Source organism: Rhinopithecus bieti, unplaced genomic scaffold, assembly GCF_001698545.2.
Source record: "Rhinopithecus bieti isolate Rb0 unplaced genomic scaffold, ASM169854v2 scaffold_2314, whole genome shotgun sequence".
Taxonomy (NCBI): Eukaryota; Metazoa; Chordata; class Mammalia; order Primates; family Cercopithecidae; genus Rhinopithecus; species Rhinopithecus bieti.
In genome coordinates this window covers 1,505,832-1,511,688 of record NW_016803781.1, presented here as the reverse complement: position 1 = coordinate 1,511,688, position 5,857 = coordinate 1,505,832, and positions in this window count along the sequence as shown.

The following is a 5,857-nucleotide window of genomic DNA, read 5'->3' as shown; positions in this document are numbered from 1 at the left end:
AAGGTTGATGGAAATTGTTAGTATCATTCTTAATATTGTTATTAGTATCATTGTACCTTTCTTGGTCCCTTTGCTTTGAGATCCTCCCTCATCTCCACCCAAAACCCTTTACCCAAGTATACCTTTCTCAGAATAATGATGATAATAGTAATATCGATGATACATATTGTGTTTATCCCTCTCACATGTGATACAATTTAAATCTCACAGTAACTTATTGATGCAATTACTGTCTCTTTAAAGCAGAGACATGAGGCTCAGAGGCTCTGAGAGTTCAAGCAACTTGCCTGTGACCACCCAGCCTGCAGGACCATTGAGCCCACTGTAGGTTGTGCGAGGTTTTGGGGGGTGGGTGAAAGATATAATGGGCACAAATAAAAGGTATAAACAATAAGCTGCTGGGTTCATGTGCTCCCTTAAAAGAGTTAAATAAGGCGCTGGGTATGTTGGCTCATGCCTGTAATCCCAGCACTTTAGGAGGCCGAGTCAGGCGGAACACGAGGTCAGGAGTTTGAGATCAGCCTGGCCAACATGGTGAAACCCTGTCTCTACTAAAAATATAAAAATTAGCTGGGCATGGAGGTGTGTGCCTGTAATCCCAGCTCCTCAGGAGGCTGAGGCAGGAGAATCGCTTGAACCGGGCAGCCAGAGGTTGCAGTGAGCCGAGATTGCACCACTGCACTGCAGCCTGGGTGACAGAGCAAGACTCTGTCTCAGGAGAAAAAAATTGATAAATAAATAAGGAGCCCTTCACACTGTAGTATGAACGACTATGGAGCTTCTCATAGGAAAGCCTCAGGTCCCTGGGGCAAAGCAGGCAATACTTACTGAAGGAAGGAAGGAAAGAAGGAAAGGAAGGAAGGAAGGAAGGAAGGAAGGAAGGAAGGAAAGAAGGAAGGAAGGAAGAAAATTGAAATTTGGTGGTAATCTTTTTAGGAGTCACCTCAGTCAGAGCCAGGACTAAGGCTGGCAACCATAAAAAATGGGAGCCCAAATGTGAGCTGATGCTAGAGCAATAGACAATAAAGAGACAATTTGTCAGGGGTGATCTTGAGAGGGGAGATAACAGAGCATGAAATTATTTTTCATGTCTTGCCAGGGGACCAATTTTCCCAGGTTATAAAAGAAAGAGAGCTTAAATTATTGATGCTATTTGGTCAGAAGTGAGCGGTAGGCATGGAACACCCATCACCCAGAACACTATGCACAGCCTACAGGACTGAACACAGGGTCCGGGGCTGCGGATCCCAAACCAACAACCTCTTTGCCCAGAGAGGGAAGGGGACTTGTCCAAGACCACACAGTAGGCACTGTCCATGTTGTTTCTTGCAGCCTATTCCCTAGGTGCTCACACCTGTGAGTAGGTGATACAGGACAGAAGAAGACAAGACTTTGGGGGCTGCACACACCTGGGTGTGAATCCTGGATCCTGTGTTTACCAGGTAAGGTGATCTTCAGTGAGTTGCTTTGCCCCAGTGAGCCTCAGTTTCCTTGCCTTTAAAAGAGGAAGGCTGTTATGAGGGTTTGAGGAGTTGATACCTGGAAAAATGGTGTGAAAATAAGATAATACACAATGTGAGCCTTCTCTTGTTTTCTTTTTTGAGAGTGGGTCTTGCTGTATTACAGAGTGGAGTGCTTGATCCTGGCTCACTGCAACCTCCACCACCTGGGTTCAAGCGATTCTCCTGCCTCAGCCTCCTGTGTAGCTGGGATTACAGGGACTTGCCACCACGCCTGACTGATTTTTGCATTTTTAGTAGAGACAGGGCTTTGTTACACTGGACAGGCTGGTCTTGAGCTCCTGACCTCAGGTGACCTGCCCACCTCGGCTTCCCAATAACCTCCTTTTTTAGCCATTGTGTATATATACACCACATTTTAAAAATCCATTCATCTGTTGGTGGACAGGTGAATGGACTGTAGATTGATTCCATGTCTTGGCTATTGTGAATAGTGCTGCGATGAACACGGGGGTGCAGGCATCTCGCCAGCATAATGACTTCAATTCCTTTGGATAGACATCCAGCAGTGAGATTGCTGGATCATATGGCAATTCTATTTTTGGTTTTCTGAGGAACCTCCACTCTGTTCTCCATAATGGCTGTGCCAATTTACATTCCCACCAACAGCGCATAAGGGTTCTGTTTTCTCACATCCTGGTCCACACTTCTCTTTTGGCTTTTTGATACTGGCCATTCTAACAGGTGGGAGGAGATATCCGATGGTGGCTTTCGTTTGCATTTTCCTGATGATTTGTAATGCAGAGCATGTTCTCATATATATGTTGACCATTTGTATGGCTTCTTTTGAGAAGTGTCAAAAGGCTGGGCACGGTGGTTCACGCCTGTAATCCCAGCACTTTGGGAGGCCAAGGCGGGCGGATCACGAGGTCAGGAGATTGAGACCATCCTGGCTAACACGGTGAAACCCCGTCTCTATTAAAAATACAAAAAATTATCCGGGCATGGTGGCAGGTACCTGTAGTCCCAGCTACTCGGGAGGCTGAGGCAGGAGAATGGTGTGAACCCGGGAGGCGGAGCTTGCAGTGAGCCGAGATCGCGCCACTGCACTCCAGCCTGGGTGACAGAGCGAGACTCCGTCTCAAAAAAAGAAAAAGAAAAAAGGAGAAGAGTCTATTTAAGTCTTTGCCCGAAAAAAAAAAATCTCCCACTAAAGAAAAGACCAGGACCAAGAGGCTGAGGCAGGAGAATGGCGTGAACCCGGGAGGCGGAGGTTTCAGTGAGCCGAGATCGCGCTATTGCACTCCAGCCTGGGCCACAGAGCGAGACTCTGTCTCAAAAACCAAACAAACAAAAAACAAAACAAAACCAGGACCACATGGCTTCACAGTGAAATTCCATCAAACATTTAAAGAAAAACCAATACTTATCCTTCCCAAACTCTTCCAAAATAAAGAAGAAGGAATACTTCCAAGCTTATTTTACAGCATTATCCTGAATGCAAAGCCAGATCAGGACACAAGGAAAAATAATTACAGGCCAGTATCTCTGATGAGAATAGGTACAAAATACTAGCAAACCAAATTCAACAGCACATTGAAAGGATCATGATCAAGTGGGATTTATCCCTGGGACGCAAGGCTGGGTCACTATAGACAAATTAATAAACGTGGACCTGGCGCGGTGTAATCCCAGCACTTTGGGAGGCCGAAGTGGGTAAACTGCCTGAGGTCAGGAGTTTGAGATCAGCCTGGCCAACACGGCAAAAACGTTTCTACTAAAAATACAAAAATTAATCGGGCGTGGTGGCACATGCCTGTAGTCACAGATACTCAGGAGGCTGAGGTGGGAGAATCACTTGAACCCTGGAGGCAGAGGCTGCAGTGAGCCAAGATTGCACCACTGCAGTCCAGCCCAGGCGACAGAGCAAGATTGTGTCTCAAAAAACCCACAATCAAAAACCAAAACAAAACAAAGATGTGAACACTGCATTAATGAATGAAGGACAAAAACCGTATGATCATCTCAATAGACAGAGAAAAGCACTTGATGAAATTCAGTATATTTTCCTGATAAAAACTCTCAACAAATTAGGCACAGAAGGAACGTACCACAACACGATAAAGGCCATACATGACAAGCCCATAGCTAATGTCATACTCAATGGTGCAAAGCTGAAAGCTCTTCCTTTAAGATCAGGAAGACCACTCTAATCAACATTGCACTGGAAGTTCTAGCCGGATCAATCAGATAAGACACACACACACACACACACACACACACACACGCGCGCGCGCGCGCGTGTCTTTCTTATTCTTCCCTTGCTCCCTCTCCTGCCCCCTCTACCCCAGTGAACTTGGGAGGAGGAGGTTGCAGTAAGCCGAGCCACTGCACTCCAGCCTGGGCTGCAGAGATTCTGTCTCAAAAAAAAAAAAAAAAAAAAAAGAAAAGAAGAAGATTAATCCTGCCATTGGTGACAACATGGATGAACCTGCAGGACATTATGCTAAGTGACATAAGGACCTGGTTCCTCCTGCCCCTTCTCCACCTGTGTTCTCACTACTGCCCCACTAAGATCCCCAAGAGCAAAGCTGTGACAAAGACCTCAGTGGGAGTCATCAGATAAAAAGGAACACAACCGCCTAACACGAAACAGGGTGAGAAGCTGAAGATCCCACACATCTAGGGTGTGTTTATGAGAGGAAGGGAGGGAGAGAGAGAGGGAGAGACGGGAGAGAACAAGAGGAAGGGAGTCAGGGGAGAGAGAGACAGAGGCCAGAGAAAAAGAGAAAGAGGGAGAGAGAGGAGGTCGGGGGAGAGACTGAGAAAAGAGAGAGGAGAAAAAGGGAGGGAGAGAGGGGGAGAGACCGAGGAGAGAGGGAAGAAAGAGAGAGAGGGAGAGAGAGGAGAGAGGGGAGAGAGCGAGGGAGTCAGGGGAGAGAGGGGAGAAAAAGATGGGGAGACACACAGAGAAAGAGAGGGAGACAGAGGGGAGAGACAGAGGGACAGAGAAAAAAGAGAGGAGGTGATGGGAGAGGGAAGAGAGAGAGAGAGGAGAAAGACAGAGAGGAGAGTGGAGAGACCAAGGGGAAAGAGAGAGAGGGAGAGAGAGAAAAGGAGCACCGGCAAGCTTTTGTTTATGCTCCCCCAAGAGAGGGCTGTATGGAACGCCTATTCATTATTAACAAGGACAAAAGCAGTGATGATTCCAGTAACAACCACCCTCACCACAGCCATTTGCGGAAAGGAGAGCCAGCATCTCCTGAGTGCCCCACTCTGTGCTGGGCACCTGGCCAGGCCCTCACATATCCATAATCTCTGAGCCAGCAGCCACCAGGGGGCTGGCCCCTCACCTCACCCGGGAGGAAACTGAGCAAGTGAGGCCCCCACCTGGCCTGCGGGTGGTGAATCCCCACCCACCGCTCCTACTTCCTGGGGCCTCTGTTTACCGGTTGCTGTAATTAGAAGATTAATAGAGGGGAAATAGGGGAGGGGTGGGGAGGCCCTTCCTTTATCTGCTGTGAGTTCCTGGAATCATCTCTTGACACAAAACATCAGGGAGGCAGGCCTGTGGGTCATGACAGGTTCCTCCCCACTGGAGGGAGGCGGCTTTCTGCTATTTTATCCTTCCTGGACCTTTAGCAGCTTCGGGGGGACCCTCAGTTTTAGATTAAACAATCACCCTTCCTCTTCTCTGACTCAAGGCACTGAATGGAGTTGACCCATCTTGATTCCAAAAGGGAGGACATAACCCAGGTTTGGCCAATAATAGTCATTGTGATTGGGTTCGGGATGGACAAGCATGTGATCCAATTTGAGCCAGTGAGATCAACTCTAAAACTCTGGTTGGATCAATTCAGAAAGAACAGCTGTCTTTAGCAGAGCTTAAGGAGCTCATAGGATGTAATCTTGGACCTTGCCATCAAAGCCACCCTGGAAACAAAACTGGTGCAGGAGAAAGCCGAGGCTGGAGATGGTGAGAACGAGCTCAAGCATCTTGTTATGCAGACACCCTATTCGCTATTTTCTTTTTTTTTTTTTTGACAGAGTCTCACTCTATCACCCAGGCTGGAGTACAATGGTGTCATCTTGGCTCACTGCAACGTCTGCCTGCTGGGTTCAAGCGATTCTCCTGCTTCAGCCTCCCGAGTAGCCAGGATTACAAGCGTGCACCATCACGTCTGGCTAATTTTTGTACTTTTAGTAGAGATGGAGTTTCACCATGTTGCCCAGGCTGGTCTTGAACTCTGACCTCAGGTGATCTGCCCGCCTCACCCTCCCAAAGTGTTGGGATTATAGGCGTGAGCCACCATACCCTGCTCCCATTTGCTTTTTATCACAGGAGCCAAAGAACACCCTCTCCTGTTTTTTTTTTTCTGGTCCTACTAAGACTTTTT